This window comes from Protopterus annectens, chromosome 3.part1 (genome assembly GCF_019279795.1).
Source record: "Protopterus annectens isolate FY-2018-M chromosome 3.part1, PAN1.0, whole genome shotgun sequence".
Classification (NCBI taxonomy): Eukaryota; Metazoa; Chordata; order Ceratodontiformes; family Protopteridae; genus Protopterus; species Protopterus annectens.
In genome coordinates this window covers 231849789-231872288 of record NC_056732.1, presented here as the reverse complement: position 1 = coordinate 231872288, position 22500 = coordinate 231849789, and positions in this window count along the sequence as shown.

Here is a 22500-nt window from a genome sequence, read left to right as displayed (position 1 = left end):
CCACCAGTGACTCAGCCCTTCAGAATCAACCATCAGTAACTCAGCTTGCTAGAGTCAGCCACCAGTGACTCAGACCTTCAGGGTCAGCCATCAGTAACTCAGCCTGCCAGAGTCAGTCACCAATGACTCAGCCTGCCAGAGTCAGCCACCAGTGACTTAGCCTGCCAGAATCAGCCACCAGGGACTCAGCCCTTCAGAATCAGCCACCAGTGACTCAGCCTGCCAGAATCAGCCACCAGTGACTCAGCCTGCCAGAATCAGCCACAAGTGACTCAGCCTGCCAGAGTCTGCCACCAGTGACTTCAGAATCCATGCATGTCAGCTTGCTCCATTCCCACTTGACCACTACAGCTAGGGCACATCCCAGATGTGTCCCTTCATCTGATGGGTCTCATCTGTCTAGGTGAAAACACTTCCTAGCCATAAGGCTTTAGATAACCCATAAACTGGGAGAGAAGCAGATATACATGTGATATCATACTGCAGTTGGCTGGTAAACTTGAAGGCTATATGACTGCCCTATCTTCCCGTTAGACCAGCTGGGTGACATTTTACATGAGTAGCATGTCTGAGTTGGGGAGGATGTGGACCCTGCCTTAGTGGTTACTCTCTTTTTACACCATTGCTCACCATTACTGGCAATACCACCTCTAGCTTCTGGCTTTAACTTGTGAGTTCAGCTATTTCTTGCACATTTTTCTTTCCCTTCACTCTGAGAAAGATGAGATGACATCTTTGATATCATTCCTCTGTCTCCCCTCATTAACTCCTCCAGGAACAAAGCCACTAATTAAATTCAGGGCACATTTATCCTGGTGAATGCATCATCTGTCTGCACTGTGGGGCTGAGGAGGTGTGGCAAAATGGCTTTGCTATGAGATGGATTAGACTGAACAATAATATTACACCTTGTGTCCACACATTCCAGATCATTTTATATCAGACAATTTTTCACAATCTCAATCTGCATAATTTCAGAGATGTGAATATAATCATCCAATAAAACCCAGTGAAGCCATAACTTGGAGCGCAACAGTAAAATTCAAATCCAATAAACACAAACTGAAGCTCCAAAGCACCAGAAATGGCTTCCTATTGAAATGTCGGCACTTGAAATGCCGAGCTCTGAAATGCCAGACAAAAAAAGACCAAAAACCTGGAGATGAGCGACCTCGAAAATCAGTCTGCTCCTGTTTACTTCAAGCCCCCCCCCCCTCCAAACTTACATATGCAAACTCTAAGATTGCCATATTTTGGAGAAAAGGGAATATTCTGAGAAATGGCATTTTGGACTTGGTATATGTAAGTCCAGTCTTCAGGTCATTCATTCTCTGCATTTTGTGACTCACTGTTGTGGGTTCTGACATTTCAAATGGTTGCCATCAGACACATTTTAATAAAAAATAAAACACAAGTAAAGCTTTCAGGCAGCAGACCTTCCTCAATGAATTAAACAACTGATTTTAACCAATTTAAATAGTAATCCCATGATATGAACAACAAATCACAATTCATCAAACACATAGGCAGTTAACTCAAAATAACATTATAAAACACATTTTTATATAAGGAATGATTAACAGGAAGTTAAAGGAATGTGTTCCTGAACACATATCTGATTAAAGGAATGGGTTTCTGAACACATACCTGATTAAAGAAAAAGGTTTCTTAACCCATAGCTGATATAAAACAGATTGCTGCTAACAATGCCTTAGCGAAACATATTAATGAAATAGGTACAAAGCACTCATTGAAGTAACGAATAATATAGTGAATTTTCCCAAAATGTGGGGGGGGGGGGGTATTGTGCTTCGCATTGAAGTAGCAGAATATAAATGGAGTTTGAATGTAGTTAAAATTTTTCAGTTTTAAGCCACTGTTAAAGAAGAGACAAAGAATTAAGAAATTGTATAAAAAAGAAATTCCTATGTGCATGAATTTTTTATATGTATGTAATATTGAAATTAATGTTTTTATAATGCTTTATTGACTTAACTGGCTGTGTATTTTATGAACTGTGATTTATTGTTTGCATCATGCGGTTTCTGTTTAAATTGATTATAAATTCAGTTGTTAAATGCATTGAGAAAGGGCTGTAGCCTGAGAGATTTAAATATACACAGAGTCAAATGATATGGTGGAAACAACTATATAGACAGAAAATAGAAAAGCATCCATATGAGATAATTATGGACCTAATAATCACATGATTGGAAAGTATAGGACTACTTTCAGCTTAGTTCTTGAAGAAAAGATTACATAAATTAAATTATATGTAATATCTGAGTTAGGTTCTCCAGTTCGATTCTTGGCTGGCGTGCCTTCTGTGTGGAGTCTGCATGTCCTCCCTGTGTTCATGTGGGTTTCCTCCAGGTGCTCCGGCTTCCTCCCACATTTGAAAGACATGCAGTAGGTGGATTAGACACTCTAAATTGACCCTAGGTGGTGAGTGTGTGTGTGTGCGAGTGTGTGGTGCACCCTCCGAGGAGGGTTGGGCCTCGGACTACCAGCCCGATCCCGTAAAACTCATACCTGCTACGGAAACAATGAGTGTTGAAGGGCACTCGTTGCCCAATGTGCTGAATCCATGGGAGAAAATCCAGGATCCAGGAATATCTGAGTTACTAAAGGCAAAGAATGTGCTTTGAAAGTGATGAGAAAATAAACAGAAGAGCAAAGCAAGCAAATGTATTTTGATTCTGCTGCTGAATACAGGGAAAAAATGAACCCATGCCAAATAGCTAGAATATAGCAGAATCAGATGTGGGTCCCAGTGAGGCTAGACAGAATGACAGAAGAGCCTAAACTGTACATAACCTGCAGCAGTGACAATCAGAGGTATTGAAGGAAGTGCTGACTGGTGTTTAGGCTGAAGGAAGAGATATTTCTAGGCTGATGATGACTAAGTCCAAGAAACAGCTGAAATTTATGAGAGGGACAGTGGTTTCTGTAGCAAAGAAGGATGAAGCTGAGACAGTCACATAGATGACCCAAGGTCAACATGCAACGTAGGTGCTGAAGGAAACAGTGAGAGAGTGTGACAGAAAGGCCATTGCTGGTCTGACCCACATGGAGACTGGGACTTACTGGAGGGAGAGAGGTGCAAGGCATCCAGTGTCGAGTTGATGATTCGGGTCTACTTGAGTTGACCGAGACGCCAGTTCGCCAACACGCAGAAGACTGAGACCAAACGACCAAAAACGAAGGTGATCAACAAGGTGAAATCCCGACAGCCGAAAGACCGACATGGGGAACGTGTGAGCGCGACTCGGTAAGTGTGCGATAGTGAGGGATTTAGGGTTAGTGAGCAGACAGGTAAGTGTGCGATAGTGAGGGATTTAGGGTTAGGGCGCGGGAAAGGTGAGTGTGTGGTAGTGTCGGGCTTAGGGTTCGGGTAAGGTAAGTGTGTGATAGTGACGGAGCGTAGTTTAGGGGCAGGTTAAGTGAGTTAGGGTTAGGGTGCGGGTAGGGTGAGTGTGCGATAGTGATGGGCTTTATGTTTTAGGGTGGGTTAAGTGAGTTAGGGTTAGGATGCAGGTGGGGTCAGTGTGCGATAGTGACGGACTTTAGGTTTAGGGGTGGGTTAAGTGAGTTAGGGTTAGGGTGCGGGTAGGGTAAGTGTGCGGTAGTGTCGGACCTTAGGGTTAGAGTTTGAGTTAAGGTTAGTGGATATGTAGTTGTGTGTAATGTGTAGTTTACATTTTATGTCGGTGTTATGGTGTTCGGTTTTGTGAGTTGTCGGTATTGTGTGTTTTCGGTCATTTGGTCTCGGTCTTCTGCATGTCGGCGAAGTGGCATCTCTGTCAACTAAAGTAGACCCGGTGATTCATAATAGAAGCACATGGGTACCAAACGCAAAGAGTCTCTGGACAGAGAATGTGTAACAAACTCTGTTGTTTCCAACATTGTTGGAAATTATTACTAAAGGTTTTATAAATACCTCTTTTTTAATGCTGCAGAGAATTTAAGAGACCAGCAGCTAGTTTAACACAGGTGCCAGGTGTATGCAGAGGCAATACTGGTGATGCTGCTGAATCCTAAAAGTGCCTGAAGATCTGATATGTATGTCAGTCCCTGTGGCCAGTGACAGTAATGAGTCGGCTGGCACTCAGAACCATTGTCTTCCCTGCTTCTTACAAATGGTACTACTTTACTAATGTACGACTGCGTAACATTTAACACGTATATTAGCACCTTGTGCTAAACTGCTTGGCATATGCTTATTAAGTGCATAATCACCAAATTATTCAAGTCATTTAGTTGTGTAGCGCTACACTTTGTAATCAGTGGATGTGCAGGGCTACACTTTGTAATCAGTGGATGGGCAGGGCTAAACTTTGTAATCAGTGGATGTGCAGGGCTACACTTTGTAACCAATGGATGTGCAGTGGAGCAGGGATATTTCTGAATACTTCACAAAGCAATATTTAATTACAGGAATTGTATGACTGTGTTTTTTGTGTGTGTGTGTGTGTGTGTGTGTGTGTGTGTGTGTGTGTGTGTGTGTGTGTGTGTGTGTGTGTGTGTGTGTGTGTGTGTGCACGTGTGCACGCATATGTGTGTGTGCATGCTATAGATAATGAGGAATGTATGTGCATGCACCATGTGAAGTTTTTGTATACCCACGTGCCTGCGGACTACCTTAACTGCAGTGACCCCTCCATGTAGCACCAGGACCTCTATAGCAACAAGTTACTGTGTTAGCTATCCTTTTTTACACATTCTTACCAAGGCAGTCGGCTGGAAAACATTGCAAGGGTCCTGCTATTGCACAAGGGCAAAACATTAACCTATATATGGACATTAACAGATTCATGCCATGTGCTTCAGTACTGCTATGTTTAAAAAAGAAACCTTTGTGAATTACAGTTATAAAAAATATGTCAAATTGTGGAAAACCAAATCCTTTCAGAAGATAAGCCTTCTATTAGTGTGGTTTTAAAACATGCTCAGTTCATCAAATCTGTGACAAAAATAATACAAAGCTCTCATTCTGTAATGCTGTTTGTGCTTCACTGCATCCTTGGTGCACCACTGGAAATGAAGGGCACAGAGTGTTTAAGTACCATGTATTCCATGTATTCCTCTTCCCGCAGGTTACTGCCCATAAGCCAGCAGATATGAGAAGTTTCATTGTCACACTTTGTTGGCTGACTCATGAGCTGCACCTGGGATAGGCTGTGGTCTAGACAGTAGCACCTAATATAACCCATCCAATTCTCTAACTTTTAAATGGTTAACCACAAATGTAAGAAAAATTGACAAAATTAGTTTGCTTTGCTGTCTATGTATCTTTCATTTCTGTGCTGTGTCAGCAAGGTCCAGCTAACAATATCTTACCCTTTGCAATCACATTTATCTGTTTAAAGCTCTTGAATGTCCTTCTATAGTAGCTAAATAAACATTTGCCTTATTCTACAATTCAGCGCTCTACATGCATGACACAAGAAGGGCAATAAAAATAAACAAATAAAAATGCAGTCCATTCAATAACAAAATCTAATTTGATTATACTGGGCATGCTCACAAGAAATTACAATGAGTGTTGCCATAGCAGCATGTAAACAACAGATACACACAAGAAAGTATCTGCACACATACCCAATCACACTTTATGATGATCTTGCATAATGACATACAGTAAGAAATGCTATGTAAGTCCTCATATCTTGTAAATCCATACAGTGTGAAGAAAGCAACTAGAATAATACATAAATGCTGTGAAGGAAAGGTAGCTGTGTATTGACTGCATCTGCCACTTTGCTGTGAAGGAAAGGTTAGTTTGCTTTTATTTTTTGTATTTTGTATTACTTTATTGCCTTTCTATATTTTGAATACTGTGGTTTGTTTCCTTTACCTTGTGTTTTACTTGCATTCTGCTTTAACAGCATATTAAAACTTCAAAAGAGACCACATCTCTCTCTCTTCTGAGTCAGGCAGAAATTAGAACTGAGTCAGGCAGAAATTAGAACTGATCAATTAAGGACTCATTCATAAGATAGAAGAGGTCATTTAAGGTTAATCATTTGTTAACTGAGGGGGGTGGAGCTAGGAACTAAACCTTCTATTTAAGGGGTAAATTAAAACATTTCAGAGCTTTACCATAAAGGCTCATCCAGACTCTGCTACACTTTGCTGTGAAGGAAAGGTTAGTTTGCTTTTATTTTTTGTATTGTGTATTACTTTATTGCCTTTCTGTATTTTGAATACTGTGGTTTGTTTTCTTTACTTTGTGTTTTACTTGCATTCTGCTTTAACAGCCTATTAAAACTTCAAAAGAGACCACAGCTCTCTCTCTTCTGAGTCAGGCAGAATTTTTTTCCTGCCCTCCCAGCCCAGTTACAGTTGTCTTGTTAAATGCCACTGTCTTTCTAGTTGCCTGCCTCTTAAGTTAATCTGACCATATATCTCATTTCCTCTCTACTTTCACTGGCTTGTGTAAGTAATCACAAAATCATCATTTTTGAAATCCCTCCCCTTCAACTATTTAAATTTATTGGCCATCCTACTGTATTCCATAGCACCAGAATACAAAAGTGACCACCCCTTTCAATCCATCTTGCTGTTTTAAAAATAGTAACTCTCCACTAAACCTTAACTTTTTAAACAGGTAAAACTTAAGTTATCTACTTTCACATCTAACTTCTCTAGTGCACATTGCAGTGTGCATTTTATTTTCATTTTATCTTTAAGCATCCCTGTGACTAGCACCTTCTCTAATACCTGCTGGAAAGCACTAGGAAGCCTTAAACTGATACAAGCACTCAATTCTCCTTGTTAATAAGGAGAAATTAATAGTAGGCACTAAACAGCCTATTGTTGCAAAGTACCTTGCTAAGGTAAGGGAAAACAGCTCCTGTACTTTACAAAAAAAAAAAAAAAAAAAAGCACCAAACCAGGCATGTCCAAGGGTCAGCTTCCGTTGATTTCTCCTGTCCACGTGATGAATCTGGGCATACTGGGGCAATGCAGCAATTGTCTCATGTACACAGACAACCCTCTCCTCCTACCAACCAACACTACAACCTGTGAGAGATGCACTTACATAGCCAAAATGGAAGCAAAGCTCTCTCCACCCAAGATTGTGCTAGACAGTCAAGAGGAGAATGTTAACACCCACACTACACCTCAAGAAACACATAGCCCTTCTAAACCCACACCACCAACACCCACATATAGCAACACTAAATCCACATATGCAGAGGCCCTTAACTGTAACCTGCCCAAGCAACAAGAACCTCCATAGCTGAAATGCAAACAAACACCAATCACAACCAAAGTGTCACATAGTTCACAACACCAGTGTGCCACCCAGCAACAGCCCCTAAGGCAAGACAATGTATCTAACACTTTAGTCATAGGTGACTCTATAGTCCGGCACACTGATGTCCCTCTCACCAGGTTGAACAAGGAGAAAATTACAGTCAGCTGCCTGTTGGGTGCCAGGATCCACCACATAAAGCATGCACTCAAGTCACTCCACAACAAGTACAAATATGACTCTGTCATTGTCCATGTTGGAGTGAATGACTTGAGATGTACCTCCCTGGACTACATGAAAAGAGGCAGGGAAGAGCTCTCAGATCATGTGACCCAGGCAGGTATGACCCTAGCCCTGAGTAGCATCCTGCCTTCGCCCAGAATGATACCACAATATAAGGACAAAATGATTGACTTCAACAATTGGCTAAGCTTCTGGTGTCATTCAAAGGGGATCCAGTATCTGTCTGCCTGGGACGACATGATTGACAGACCACGATGCTTTGCCAGAGATGGTCTGCACCTGTCGTCCCTGGGATTCAGGTTACTGGCTAAGGCTCTTGCCACCCCTATAGTTCCTTTTTTAGGCAAAGTTCAAAGGACAAAACCACCACCATAACAGGTACAAGCATGCAAAATCTGAAGGTAATGCTACTCAGTGCTAGAAGTCTAAACCTCAAAATGCACTCTCTCGAGGCACTCCTAAAAATGGAGAACATCGATATCTGTGCAGTAACTGAGACCTGGTTCAAGGCTCCAGAGAGCACCCCTGCAATACCAGGCTACAACTCTTACCACACTTTTTGGCCACCAAACCAGGACCGAAACACTAAAGGTGGAGGAGTGTCAATATTCACCAAGGATATTCACACCACCAAGCTAGTTGCCCAACACAATGCATCTGAAATACTCCGGGTGCAACTAACTAGGAAAGACTGCAATCTAAATTGTAGCTTGCTACAGATCCCCCACCATACCCCAAGATTCTCACTACACCTTTCTAAACATACTGGAAAATATTAAGATAGAACCAAACACCCTAATACTGGCTGATTTCAACTACCCTGCCATTAACTGGGAAAATTACTCGGGTACCAACTCCTTTTCCCAATGGTTCTTGGAATTCATAAATTCCAATGTCCTGGGTCAACTAATCCATAGTCCCACCAGGGGCTCCAATATCCTAGACCTGGTCATTACCAACATGGGAAATCGATGCTCCACACCTATGGTCACCCCCTCATTAGTCAGGTCTGACCATAAGCTAATCACCCTTAACATCCACATCCCACCCCCACCCCCCCAGTAAGGAAACCTCCATAAAAACTTCTCCAAAGCCAACTTCATGCTACTCAAGTCAGAAGTGACAAACTTCATGACACCCATGCAGACGGAAACTGAAAGTTCAACTGCTGAATCCTACACTAAGGCACTGTACGAGCACATCCACTCATGCATAAATCGTGCCATCCCAAATAGAACCAAGATGCTCTCATCCAAAAAAGGAAGCCAATCTGGTGGTCCCCTGCCATAAACAAACTTTACAACAAAAGGAAGAAACTGTTGCAGAAAAGAGGAAAATCCCAGGATGCAAAAAACTCCCTTACCAGCCTCAGTAAGAAACTGAGATCCCTCATAAAATCCTCCAAAGCTAGTTACGAAAATAAAATTGCCAAAGATTCCAAAGACAACCACAAGGCATTCTATAATGATGTCAAGAATCTAAATGGCAATGCTCAGATCTTCTCTGAGCTAAAACAGAATGGCATTAAATATACTGATCCCAAGTATATTGCCAATATCCTGGCAGATCGATTCAGTGTCAACTTCACCCCCCTCTCACCCCCTAAATCGCCCATCTCAATACCGGAAGATGGCCAAATTCTGGTAATAACGGCCACACAGGTAAAAAACGCACTCTCCAAAGCTAAGAATACAGCATCCATGGGAGCAGATGACATCCCAGGCTGTGTACTACATGAACTACAATATGAACTGGCACCTCGCCTAAGTGTCATGTTTAATCATAGCCTGACCTCAGGTTTTGTGCCCACTGAGTGGCATAGAGCTACAGTTAACCCACTCCACAAGGGGGGATCAACCTTGGATCCTGGAAACTACTGTCCCATCAGTCTGACAAGCCTTATCTGCAAGGCCATGGAGCATATTATCATGGAACTTATAAACAAAGACATTGGCAACCTTCAAACACTGGACCCCACCCAGTTTGGGTTCGTGAAGGGCCGATCTTGTCTCCTGAACCTGATTGACTTCTTCGAATCAGTCTCCAGAGCCATGGACAAGGGTAAAGCAGTCTACACAGCCCATCTAGACCTTGCCAAGACCTTTGACACCATCCCCCACTCTGGAATCATAGATAAACTTACTAAGCTGGGCATTAATCCCTACATCACCCAATGGGTTGCTAATTGGCTTACTGATAGAACCCACACTGTAAAAGTAGCCGACTCCAAATCCAGCTCCAGACAAGTGACAAGGGAAGTACCTCAGGGTTCAGTCCTGGGACCTCTCTTGTTTGGCATCTACTTCTCTGAAGTACAGGCCAACACTAAGGGACTCTGGCTAACAAAGTTCACAGATGACTGCAAACTGGGAGCCATTATTGAATCCCCAAATGATGTGGATACTCTACAAAAGGGCCTTACAGAAACAGATGCTTGGTGCCAGAGCCATGGGCTTAAGCTCAATGCCAAGAAATGTATAGTTATCCCCTTTGGGAAAAAACATGTATCCGTGAATTACCATATAGGTGGCAGTACACTAAACACCGAAAGTGTGATAAGAGACTTAGGGACACAGGTGGACAGTGGTCTCACCTTCGATAACCACATCGCCACAACAGTCAGGAAATCCTTCTATGTGGCACACCTCATCACTAAGGGCTTTTCATCCAGAAAAAAGGAGGTCATTGTCCCACTGTACTCATCCCTCATTAGACCCATTATAGAATACCATGCCCTGTTTGGTATGCACCTCTCAAGACATCTGCAACAACTGGAAAGGCCGCAGAAATACCTCACTAAAAGGATCACAGGCCTAAAGCAGATGCCCTACACTGACCGCCTTAAAAAACTCCAGCTATACTCTGTCGCATATCGTCTACTCAGAGGTGATCTCTGCTTAGCATACAAGACCATGTCAAACCCAGAGCTGTTGGACATGCTACACTTAAAGAAATCCCAATCCCTCAGAGCCACACGCTCCAGGTATCGAAACCTTGTCATCACAATAAACAGAACATGCTGGAGGGATAAGTTCCTGACCCAGAGACTCCCCAGACTCTGGAATAGATTGCCCATACATGTCAAGCAGAGTGCCTCTTTGGCCCTCTTCAAAAGGAACCTTGACGATTGGATGGGAGAAAGGAAATTCACCCCAGGGATCACGTCAGTCACCCTGCTAGACAGGGGTCCAGGGAAGTAAATAGTGTGGGAAGAAATAGCCAGGGAATTGTTATGGCTAGGCTTGTATAGGCCCTAGGGCTGATAGCCTAGTACCAACCTATGAACCTATGAACCTATAAATGTTTGGGGGAAGGCATGTAATAGAGTGCATTATTATACCAAAATTATGCAATGTCTGTGAACAATGACATGTTAAACATTGCCATCTTGCCAGACTTTAAACACATCAGGAAAGATATCAGAAAGATAGGTATCGACCTGCGATGCCGCAGAAGTACTCATACTATGTGTGTCATAACAAACACACATGATTGCCTTACAGTACTTCCCTATTCTAATGGATATGGATCCTTTTCCTTGGAGGATGATGCCTTAAAACTGTTGCCCCCTGACTGTGCCATAAACACTTTATTTGCCTGAGGCACTCCTGTCTGACACAGTTATCTGACAAACAAATGATACCTGATTCTGACTCCTGTCTATCATGCTACCACACTCCACCAAGCTGTGTATTGACTGCATCTGCCACATGACATAGCAATGTATCTTGTTTCAAATACCTGGAATTAATGTGTGAAATAATAAAGAACATTTGACAATAATTTGTACAGGTTTTGTCAGAATTATGGCAAGGGAGTAATATGTTAATGTTCGCACACCTGTGTGCAGTGCAACGTCAAAGTCAAAGTAAACTTTATTGTCATTCAGATCAACAAATGCATAATATCACAGGATGAAATTTAATTACTCTAGGCTTGTGTGCATTGAAAAACAGTTTTAACAAGAGGGTGAAGGAAGCATATAATGGAAGAAATTATAGACAGTACAGATATAAATACACACATAGGCAACTTACCCATCACCACTTTTAAGACAGGATAGCAGCATAGCATAATTCACAGTCCCGTTCTTGTGCAAGTAATAATTTAGTTCAGATTGCATAACTCAGGTGAATAGAATAATTAATTCTATGACAGTAAAGACAATCATATTGCACTTATGGTGTTCTCACGAACTGAGGGAGTGTTAACATTGTTAAGGATAGTTGTTCAACAGTCTGATCGTTTGTGGAAACTATTCTTAAATCTTGATGTTCTATGCCTGATGCTTCTGTATTGTTTCCATGAAGACAGGAGGTGGAACAGTCCATCTGTGGGATGATACTTGTCCCTTATTAGTTTCACAACCCTGCCATTGCATCCGCAAGAGCAATGGTCCTGTAAGGACTGGGGTTTTGATCCTGTGATTTTCCTGGCCTGCTGTACAACCTTCTCTAATGCCCTGTGATCTGCATTTGAGCAGTTTCCATATCAGACTGTGAAGTTGTTAATCAGTCTGCTTTCCATCGTGGTCCTGTAGAAGGCCATGAGGATGTGGGAGGGGAGGTTTGCTCTGTGTAGTCTCTGGAGGAAGTGGAGAGATTGTTGGGCTCTCTTTCCAAAGTAGGAGGTGCTTGTTGCTCAGTGTAGGTCATCTGAGCTGTGTATCCCTAGGAATTTGTTGCTTTTTCCCCTTTCCACTGCCATTCCACTGATGGAGATAGGTGTGTAGGACCCTTGCTTCCTCCTGAAGTCAACAATGATTTATTTTGTTTTGTCAACATTTAGTGCTAGGTTTCTGTTGGTGCACCATCTGGTGAGTTGGTTCACTTCCTCTCTGTATGCCCCCTTGTTGTGCCCCCTTGTTGTCATTTCTGATGAGGTCGATCACAATGGTATCATTGGCAAACTTGATGATGGGATTTGTCTGATTTTTTGCAGAGCAGTTAAGAGTGAGTTTTGTGAAGAGAAATGGACTTAGTACACAACCTTGTGGGACCCCTGTGTTCAAGGTAATGCATCCTGAGTGGCTCTTGTCCCCCGAACGGTTTGGGACCTGTCTGTCAGAAAATTGAGGATCTAGTTGCAGAGTGCATTTTCTATGCCTACTTGACTCAGTTTAGATAACTGGTATTACAGGGCTGAAGGCTGAATTGAAGTCTATGAACAACAGCATATGTAGTAATTTTTGTCTTCAAGATGGTTCAAGGTGTGATGTAGTGCCAGGGATATAGCATCCGCAGTGGAGTGATTTGATCTCTAAGCAAATTGTAAAGGATCAAAAGATGCAGTATCATCATATCATATATCATATCATATCATATCATCATATCAGAAATATCAATGTATCTCAGCGCAGGAACCTATTGTTGCTGTTTTGTACAACAACATTGTTCTAGAATTGAACTGCACTTTAGCTATGTAGGTGTGCTATACATGTCGTCACTCAATGCAATGCCACAGGAGCAGTCACACCATGACATTTGTAGAACATCTGTTTCACTGACAGGAAATTACAAAATGACTTTATATTTCTTTGTCCAAAGTTAAAAATGAGAATAATGACTACATGCTGTATTGTTTGCATAATGTCACTACATTCATAGAATGTTGACCTTTGCTAGAATTGGAGACCAAGCTATGTAAGTCCACCAATTATAGGCAAGTGTATGAATCACACACACCACAGTGGAAGTCTTAACCAAGCTGTGAGACTCTACCTGCATGAAATCATTAAATCAAATGATTGTGATGCCAGCAATTTCTATGAGATAAAAGGAATGGGGAGGTTTCTCCTACTGTAATTATAAACATCATAACAGTTGCAGATGTCATTAATACATAACGGTGTTAGAACAAGGTAACCATTTGAAATGTTAGGACTCACTAGTATGAGTCCTGAAATACAGAGTCTGAATGACCAAAAATTGACTTACATATACTAGGTCTGAGATGCCATTTCTCAGAATATTCTCTTTTCTCTAAGGTATGGTGATCTCGAAGCTGGTGTATATAAGTTTGTGAGTGTGGAGTACGGAGGGCTTGCCCCACTGAAAAAGAAGTTTAATGCAGAAGAGTGATTTTCAAAATTTGCTTTTCTCCTGTGTTTTCATTCTTTTTTTAGATTGTTAGCATTTGTCTTTTCGAGAGGCGATATTTCAATAGGAAGCACATGCTGCATATAATCAGTCAATGTGTGCTTTGAACATCTGACTATGTGACAACAAAAGCTACATGATATTATGAAAAATGAGTTTGTCACTGTGCAAGTGTTGCTAGAATTGTGAGACATTTGGGTTTTTGAATCCGTGGCATCATGTTATTGCTGGAAGGGATATGTGTGCCTTGTAATTTCTTTAAAAGACTGTTGTAATATGTCTCTTTTTCATACAATATTGCCTGCTGCTGGGTATACCCAAACACATGTGATGCGTAATGTAGTCATCACTAACTATCTAGTTATTAATCCTAGAGAACACAATATTAGTCACAAACTCCACAGAAGAAGTCTGATTTTTATAGTGAGAGAATGCAGTTATGAAAGGATGACCTCATCAGTGTGATGCTGAGAAGATGTTTGTGGTAAAATTGGGATACAGGGATGTGGACATCCTCTCCCATGTTAAAATGTTTCCCTCACTGGAAGATGATACAGCACATCTGTTTAGAAAGCCATATGTACCTAATATTGTAGTCACAAATACAAGTTCCTCACTGTGAGATTTGAACCTCTTACTTATCTAGTTATACAATCTAGAGAGCAAAGTATTAGCTGCAAGCACCAAATGAGAAAGTTGACAGAATGCACTTATTAAAGGGTGACCTCATCAGTGTGTTGCAGAGATCATGTTTGTGGTAAAGTGGAACAATAGGATTGTGGAGCACTCACACAGGTTAAAATTTTCCCAAGACTGGAAGTTGATACAGCACATCTGTTTAGGAAACTATATGTACCCGATATTGCAGCCACACAAACAAGTTCACCTGTCAGTGAAACAGATGTTCTACAAATGTCATGGTGTGACAACCATGTCTGAATGTGATGGAATACAGACAAGATATACAGGTGTATTCTGAAACACATGAGGGACCAAGCATAGTATTCCTGATGGAAATATGGCTTTTGGAAACCGGCTTGAATCAATGAGGTTTATTTGATGACACAAAAAGAGTGGGGAGAGTAGGACAATTGGTGACAGCAATACACATACAGGCATACTGAGACATCAGTTTATGTTTAACTGCTGTATGTAATTGTGTTGTTACGTCTCATGCTATCATCATAATTACTCATGCATAACATATGAAATGACATGCTCAGGATAGTGTCTCCTTATGCTGAGTGCACATCCATAATGCTGCAGGATGCCACTTTACATTTGTGGAAATGTTGTGGATGTTTGCAATAAGTAGACAACCTTAGGCCAGCATATGTAAACATTCAGGCCAAGAACAGTATTTTATTGCAGTACAACACCATAATGATTGTAAACACTAGCCACACAACAGTCAGGAATTCATTATCATTTACACAGATGCATGTCACAAGGTATGTTTTTCTCTAAGGAATAAGCACAGAAATGCAACAACAATTGGCTACTACTGCTATACCTACAGATGCAATGGAGTCTGTAGCATTTTAAATCAAATAATCATCATTATGAATATATACAATACAACTTCAATTAAATAAGAATTGTCAACTGACATACCTCTGAAAAGGATATTGCTTCTGAATACTGCTTAGGACCAAGCAGTCTGAACCTTTGTTTTAACAATGTTTTGTGCCCAGCTTGATTAATGTGATACATTAATATTTATCAATGTATAGTATTCCGGAATCACATCACTGTCTGCCAGTGTAACTATGCCAATCGTAGTGTAAGATTCTTGAGCTCAGTATATACAAGGGCTAGCTACTATTGCAACTGGCATTAGACAGGATGTCTTTGACGTGCACAGACAAGATCTGCTAACCCTCTAGAGTGCCAAATTAAAAAAAAATGTTTCTCAGCTTGTGTTCCAGTTCATTCCATTTTATCTTACAAACTGACTGTGGAGCATCAGTGAACAATTTCAAGAAGTGAGAAAATTTGAAAAGAATGGCTTCTGAGAGATGACTGCAATGTGTTTGTATACTCAGCTGACAAATGAGTCGATTTTCTGCCTTCTTCATGTGTATATTGTACATGAAGCCAGGATGACAGCCTGCCAGGAGACATACACTATGGTTGACTTGTGGAATACCATCTCAGGGGACCTCCATGGAAGTACAGGGATTGTCTGTACAGCCATCTAGGTCTGCCATCAATATGATGACCTTCACCAGAAGACACACCAGCAGCTGTAGGACTGTGTCACCAAAGTTCATCAGACCCCCAGCAGAACCCTACAGAAAATGAGAATTTTCACACCTTAACACCTTCTTAACGTATGTAAAGGCCTAATTCATGCAAAATTATATAATTGTTGTTCATGCTTAGTTAATCTTACATGTGCCTCTCAGCTTCACCAAGAAGTTATTATATGCAAGCAATTAGTATTGAAATAATAAGTAAAGAGTCTGGGCACATCAGTGATGTGATGAACTGCCCACTGAAACACACACAGACACATATAGACACACACACACACACACACACACACACACACACACACACACACACACACACACACACACACACACACACACACACACACACGTTTTTGCAACATTAACTGTGATCAGAGTGACTTGACAAGAATATAGAAATGTGTGTATAATCTGACCCCTTACAATGTATGAGCTTATTTGGCCCATTAGGTAAGGCATATATCTGTATAAGCTGACCACTTGCAATGTATGAGCTTTTTTGGCTCATCAGGAAGGCTCGTGCCCTTTATGGTGTTTAAGTTTAACAGTGTAGGTTTAAAATCTTGATTAGGTTGACTTTTCTGACATTGTTATGACAGAGGTACATATGCTGCTTTTTCCCTACTGAGCAATTATACTAGGTATACAGGACAAGTACAATACTGATTCAGCAACGAGTTAAAATGGTCCACTGTAATTACCAAACTATGTAAGTCAAGTAAAGCTGTGAACTTGTTAAGTTCAGTATCCTTAAGATGGAAGTATAGGCAGCGTATGAATCAGCATTCCGCCAGCAATCGTTACATGTCATGCTTATTCTATGAACTCTCTCTCGAAACATATATATATATATGTGTGTGTGTGTGTGTGTGTGTGTGTGTGTGTGTGTGTGTGTGTGTGTGTGTGTGTGTGTGTGCGCATTTATATAGATGATAGATATGTTGAAATACTCAACCCCCCGGATTCACAATCCTTCCATGCAGGACTAGCTTAGTCTTGCACGGAAGTGGACATTTAGCAGCAGGATGGCAGTGTGCCATGCATATCAATGAAGGTGCGCTGCCTGAGCACCTAATCTTACAAGGAGCATGTAAGACTGCAGGGAGCGTGTCTGAGAGCAGTGCTCTCAGACTATACATGCCCCTGCAATGAAGAACAGCAGAGCAGTAATAAAAGAATGAATGAGACCGCTCATAGGTGTTTGCATACAACCAGCAACACCCCCCCCTATGTGTACAAGAGCAATAGTTAAAACAACAGATATAAAGATTTTTTTTTATGAAACAGATTAAATTTAACTGTAGGTGCATGGGTTTGCCAATTGCTTAGCTACGATTAATGCAGCTTAAATGGCACAAGAGGATAAAATGCAAGATGTATGCAAATGAAGCAGTACATCAATAGTGAAGTGGGCAGAGCATTTGCCTTATGAGCAGTCATTCCCGGTTCGAGTCCAACTTCAGTACATTCCATTTTCCATGTCAAATCACTTTATGACCAATATTTTTAGTTGCATAACCCACTAAATAACATATATTTGTGAACTGGAGTACTGCATTAAATGCAGATGTGAGGTGTCATTGTCATAATGTTGCAAAGTCCACAGATAATCACAAGTGCTCCATATAGTATATGTACACCGGAATCAGGGATACAAATGGAAGGTAAAATGTGTAATGAATCTTATTTTATTTATTTATTTATTTAACATTTGTTGACCGGGAATGTCTGACTAGTTTCCACAGAGCCTATTTTCAGCGGAGGCCCGGGGAGAAATGCTCCAGATGCATGTTTTTGGAATGTGGGAGGAAACCGGAGTACCCGGACGAAACCCACGCGAACACAGGGAGAACATGCAAACTCCACACAGAAGGCACCCCAACCGAGAATCGAACCAGAGAACCTCTTGCTGTGAGGCGACAATGTTAACCGCTGCACCACTGTGCTGCCCTTAATGCTGAATGATAACGCCATACTGTTTCCAAATCCACCACCTTCCCAAGAACCATTAGAAATTACTGCCTAAATTAGTGCGGTGGTAAGCAGGTATAAGCACTAGTAAGCAAGAGTAAACATATTTAAGCAGTAGTAAGTGGGAGTAAGCATATATAAGCAGTAGTAAGTGGGTTTAAGCCCATTTGCATGGGGGTAAGCAATGCGCACACAGGTTAAGCAATAGTGAAGCTAACACTCTGTAAGCATATTTAACCAGAGGTTAGCATTGCTTACCTTTGCGCAAACCCATGCAAACCCGCTTACAATTGCTTAAAAGTGTCTTAATCTCTCTGTATGCAACAGCCACTGTTCTGGCCAGAAAGAAAATAAACAGCCTTTGCAGGTCTTGAACCCAGGACTCTGTACACTATAGTCACAGCAGTTAACCACTAAGCCTTCAAAGCAGTACATGAAATTGAGGTATCACCAAACAAATCCTCACTGTAGGAAAATCAAACTGAACATGTGAAAGGAATCTATATACAGTCTTATGTTGTATAACCTACTACATAACATAAATATGTGAACTGGAGTACTGCAGTAAGCCCAGATGTGAGGTATCATTGTAATAAAGTGTTGAAATCCCCTAATAAACACAATGTATGTACACATGAATCATGGATACAAAACACATATATAACAAGTAATGAATACTAAATCAATGCCAAAAAGCAAATATAATGCAAATTAAATATTAAGCAATGCTAAGCATTGCACAGCCCAGCTTAGTAGGTATAAGCAATGTGTAGGCCAGCTAACTCAGTTTGCCCATTGGTATACCCCTTTAAACAATGCCAACCTTAGGTAAGCAGGTTTGCACATAGCTTAGCCTTTTCAAAACCGTCCAATCATGGCAAAGTGTGGGAAATTGGTCTTATTTAAACCCAACAGGTGGAAATACATCTCATAACTGGTAGCAGCTTCTGCTTATAGGCACTATATCTGTAATGGGAGAGAGTGTGCACTTCCGGGTGCAGTGCTGGGGCATCCAGGAGTCCAGAGTCATGGCAGGATTCCTTGTGAAAGACCATGACATGAGACTGCATCAGAGCCAGTAGCAGGGTTACGAATATAAAGCGGAAGCCTGAGACAGTCTCGCCCGTGACCTCACCAGTGCCATTGGCATACCCCGTACTGGTGAGCAGGTCAGGCATCACTATGCAGACCTGAAGTGGCAAACGGGGGATCTCTTGGATCAATGGATCCAAGAGGCTAGGAGGACAGGAAAGGTCCCAGCCCTGTGTAACTATCACTCCACTACCTGTTTAATAATTGCCAGCTCATGTATATTATGGACAGGTATGTCTAAATATTCCTCTTATATCCCTCACAGTGGCAAGTGAGTGGGCTGCAAACTTGGAGGCCCATGGATGTCACTTGGAGCGGTTGTGACGTGAGGCAGGTTAATAATACTCTTGCATGTACTGTCATAGGAAATAAATCTAAAAGTAGTAGTAAGTTAATTGCCTGTATAAAACATGTATTGTTTAAGGCATGTACTGCATACACCAGGGAATATGGCAGGAAGCGTCTCATATAGGTTGTATGTAAATAAAACCATAATAGCCTGACAATAAAGATCTAACTGCTGGACTGCATGGGTTTACTCTGGTATCATATGGTGATGTAGATTTGCAATCACTTAATAGTACTGCTGTATTAAGCACTGTTACCCACACTGTGCAACATAAATAAAATGTGTAGGAATGTCTGTATATGACTGATGTAATCCCAAGAGGTCATATAGTACAACTGAGTGAGACATATATAGAAAACAGTGAAAAGACAGACACTCTCGTACTAAGTAAAGCACTACATCTACTTACCACCCCTGTGAATATCCACTTCCCTTAAAGGTACAGCACTCCCTTATACTGTTCTAGCATGTCAAGTGGTAGATTACTGGCGTTGTCTCCAATTCAGCTGGTCAATCTGGATATCTTGAGACAATGCTACAATTGTCTCATGTACACAGACAACCCTCTCCTCCTCCCAACAAACACAAATACATGTGAGAGATGCAACTATATAGCCAAACTGGAGGCTGAACTCTCTCAGCTCAGGGCTGGCATGACCAGACAGGAGGAGATGGCAACCACACACACAACAATCCCAGTCCCACATAGACCTACCACAACTGCAAACCAAACACATAAAAACACAAAGACATACTCGGAGGCTCTAATAAAAAACTTACCAAAACAACAGAGGCTCCCAAAGCAGACATCCAAAAATCCACCACCTCAAAACAAAACACATGCAACAATAGGTGACTCTATAGTCAGACACACTGATGTCCCGCTGACCAGGCTGAACAAGGAAAGGGTGACTGTGAGCTGTCTATCGGGAGCTAGGATCCGCCACATAACACATGCACTCAAGTCACTCCAAAGCAAGTACAAATATGACTCCATCATTGTCCATGCTGGTGTGAATGACCTGAGACGTACCTCCCTCGACTACATGAAAAAAGACATAGAGGAGCTCTCCGATTATGTAGCCCAGGCTGGTATGACCCTGACCCTGAGCAGCATCTTGCCCTCACCAAGAATGATACCAAAATACAAAGACAAGATGATCAGCTTTAACAATTGGCTCAAGTACTGGTGTCATTCTAAAGGGATCCAATGTCTGTCTGCCTGGGATGACATGTTGGACAAGCCACGCTGCTTCGCAAGGGATGGCTTACACCTGTCACCACTGGGCTTCCAGATATTGGCTAAGGCTCTTGCCACCCCCATAGTGCCTTTTTTAGGCAAGGCTCAAAAGACAAACCCACCTCCTTAGAAAACAAAAATGGAAAAAACTAAGGGTAATGCTGCTCAACGCCAGAAGTCTAAATCTCAAGATGCAGGCACTTGATGCACTCCTCAGCATGGAGAACATCGATGTCTGTGCAGTAACTGAAACCTGGTTCAAGGCTCCAGAGAGCACCCCAGTGTTACCAGGCTATACCTCGTATCATGCTTTTCGGCCCCAAAACCCGGGCCGAACCACAAGGGAGGGGAGTGTCCATATTCATCAAGGACACCCACACCTCCAGGTTAGTAGCAACACATGAAGCATCAGAGACCATACAGGTGCAACTAACCATAGGCAAAACTGCTATACAACTGGTAGCATGTTACAGACCACCCTCCCAATCTCAAGAACCCCACTCAGCCTTCCTGAAGACATTGGAGGATATGAATGTATCACAAAATACCATCATACTGGAAGACTTCAACTACCCAAACATAGATTGGGTACATTATTCTAGCCCTAATACCCTAGCCCAAAGGTTCCTGGAATTCATAAATTCAAATGCACTGGAACAACTAGTCACCTCTCCCACTAGGGGAGATAATATACTAGACCTGATCATGACAAACATGGGGACAAAATGCTCCATGCCGGAAGTATACCCCTCACTAGTGAGATCTGACCACAAACTAATCACCCTGGATATACATATCCCACCTCCACCCCCAGCACAAAAGACCACAGTGAAAAACTTCTCAAAAGCAGACTTCACTCTTCTTAAGACTGAGATGTTATCCTTTAAGCCCACTGTGCCAGTGGATACCACATCCCACAATGCCGAATCCTTCACAAATGCTTTCTATGGACATCTCCAAGAATGCATGGATCATGCAATCCCAAACAAATCCAAGTCCCTCTCCACCAAAGGTAAGCGTCCTGTCTGGTGGACCTCAGCCATAAACAAATTGTATAACAAAAGAAGGAAGCTACTGCACGTCAGAGCAAAATCCCATGAAGGGAAGACATCTCTGATCAACATTAGCAGAAAACTACGTTCTCTCATAAAACATCCAAGGCCAATTTTGAGAGAAAAATCACTAAGGACACTAAAGATAAATTAAAAGCCTTCTTCAGCTATGTTAGAAACCTAGGCGGAAACCCTCAGATATGCTCATAGTTGGTTCACAACAACAAAAATACACTGAACCCACAGATATTGCCAACATTCTGGCTGACAGGTTCAGTCCAAATTTCTCCCCTCCTCCACCCCCAAAAGAAGAAATACTTATCCCAGCTGAATGTCATCTCCATGTCATCTCAGATGTCCAAGTGAGAACCCCTAAACAAAGCAAAAACACAGCATCAATGGGATCTGATGGTATCCCGGTTATGTTACGTGAACTCCAAGAGGAGCTAAACCCACACATAAAAATGCTATTTAACCTTAGCCTTACTTCAGGATATGTACCTGAACACTGGTGTACAGCAACAGTGGTCCCACTCCACAAGGGGGGTGCCTCTAAAGACCCTGGAAACTACCGCCCCATAAGCTTAACCAGCCTGGTCTGCAAAGCTATGGAAAGAATCATTATGGAACTCATAAACAGAGACATAGGGGACCTACAGACACTTGACCCCACCCAGTTCGGCTTTGTAAAGGGCAGATCCTGCCTTTAAACCTGGTTGACTTTTTCAAACAGTCACTAGAGCCATTGATGAGGGCAAAGCAGTCCATACAGCATACCTGGACTAGGCTAAGGCCTTCACACAATACCCCACTCAGGCATCATAGATAAGCTCAACAGCTTAAAAGTAAACCCTTATGTCACTAGATGGGTTGCAAACTGGCTAAAGGACAGAACCCATAAAGTTAAAATTGCTGGAGCAATGTCAGACTCAAAGCCAG